Below are 2,500 nucleotides of genomic sequence, written 5' to 3' on the forward strand. Positions count from 1 at the left end.
ATATATATATATATATATATATATATATATATATATATATAGGGAGGTACCACCTTTAGAACTGAACCGGACTGGACTGGGGACCCTCATCCTCAGAGAAGAGAATAAACATACCTCAGAGAAAACTCAAGGGGAGGAGCAATCGAAATATTTTTGTCTTTTTGGTCCAATTTCAATGAAATTTTTAGTGATTTAAGCAGCATTTGAAACCTACACACTGTTTGTAGTGCCTTTTTTCTTGAAAGATAGAAAAATAAATATTGCCCTATTTTATATGGATAAAACTCTCCCTTATCTACAAAACTGGTAAGACGTACAATGCTCTAGTTGATATCAGATGAAAGATAAGGACTAGATAATGTTGGTACCAATGCTGGTTGAGCGAAAATGTCCAATGATTGCATAATAAAAAATGTTGAAGTTTATTTTTTAAGCACTTTTTTAGGAGAAAAAAATAAAAACAAAGTGGTAAAAAATATCGCAAATCTCCTTTGCATGCTAGTAGAACCATCATTACTCAATAACGTGTACAAAAATCATGACACTCCTATAAATACTTTTTGCCAAAAATTGGGAAATAATGTCAATAACTTATTCCTTAGTTATACATACATTATGTTTTCTGTAAAACTCTATGGTCATGGTGCGCCACATTTCAGTGTGTTGCACACCTCAACACATGTTGACAGCCCACAGGTGACTGAGCTGTTATCACTTCCTGAATTTGAATGGAGTCCTTAGAGAAGTTGCTATGTAGTGTATTTAGAATGAATCATAAAAATCATAGGTTTTGGAAAAAAAAAAACACGAATTGCCACTGTCTTTTTGATGAGAGTAAGAACAAAAAAAAATTCCATTTTTGGAAAAACATACTTAGAAATATCATAGAAACAAGCTGATTACATCAAAAAGTTGCTAGAATTATGCACTATTTTACGGCAAGAAACTTTTTTCCATAATTTTTCAGTTTTCCTTTTTTTTTATCACTCCTAGAATGCTAGCCCCCCTAGTCAAGGTTTTCCCCGCCTACCACCCCCTATATTCTAAATTCTATGTGAACTTTATTAATAGACAAAATACATTAACAGGAAACGCATGAATACATTGAAACAGCATATCGAAGATTATGAATCTCCTACAGCTCCTCTGAAGCCGGACACGAGTCTAATATGCAGCAAGCTTTCATGACAATAAACCTGATTTTTCACCATCCAAAAATTTAACTTTTCGAGTGTTAGTGGAGTAAAAATTTATATTTTTTGACCTAACCTAACTTATAAATTTCGCCATGCTTAACATAACTGTTTTTCTTATATGCTAAATTCTGTTATATATCAGAGGTCAGCTTAAATTTATTTATGTATGGATCGATTTCTGCGGATTTATGGCATAAACAAATTTTCATAGTGTTTATTGGCAGAAAAGATCCTTGCTTTTTAGGCAAAATTCGCCAGTTTGGCTCATTCGGTAGAATTGTAGATTTTACCACCGAAACGGCAAGTTCATTGTGTTCCACATAATCCATCCTGTGGAGGGTAGTGTATGAGCATATGGATACACAAATTACCTAGGAAGTAGGCCCCAAAAGGGTTTATTATCGTAGATCTAGATTTGTATCTACAGTTCATTTATCAGTTACCAGCTAATTTAGAAAACTGTCTAAATTTGGTATCTTATTTTCATTAATAAAATATCTTCACATATCACTGAGGGTGTTGGAAGAGGTGTGAGATTGAAATATAAAGAATCATATACGAAGTGGAAATTGTCACTAAATATTTGCTGATGACACTACTTCTGGGAAATTCTGGAGAGAAGCTGCAAAGGTGGGTATGTAAAAGAAGGATATTAAAACTGAACATAGAAAAAGAACAAGGATGAGGGTAACACAAGCACTTAGGTAACTAAAGATTGGATATCAGATTGAAGTAGGGAGAATAGTCGTGGCGAACTTATCAGCGGACGGATCTGTGAAAGCAGAGATGGACCTACAATGAATGAGAGAGAAAAGGTGAATGGTGCAGTGAGACATCTATGTAGACAAAGAATGTTATCCGTGGAGAAAAAAGGGGAATGCATGATAATATAGTAGTACCATCTCTCTTGTATGGGTGTGAAGCATGGATTATGAATGTTAGAGGAAGGAGAAGCCTGAAGGCAGTAGAGATGTATCTGAGGGCAATGTGCAGTGTATATATTATATCGTGCCTAATAAAGCAATTAGGCAGAAATACCCTAAAAATGAACATTTCTAAAATGTTCTTTTTATGGATTAATGTTTGTTTCATTGAAAATGCCGTAGAAAAGATTAGTTTTACACCATACCTAACTGAGAAATCTTACCTAACTTATTTTAGCCTAATTCTACTACACAGTATTTAATATTAATTACATATGCAACAATACCAAAATTTTTTACCATTCTGATACTAATACCCCAATTTTTAACTGATTGTTGCAACCCCTGAATGGGTTACAATGAATGTGATGTATATATGTA

Source organism: Cherax quadricarinatus, chromosome 48, assembly GCF_038502225.1.
Source record: "Cherax quadricarinatus isolate ZL_2023a chromosome 48, ASM3850222v1, whole genome shotgun sequence".
NCBI lineage: Eukaryota > Metazoa > Arthropoda > Malacostraca > Decapoda > Parastacidae > Cherax > Cherax quadricarinatus.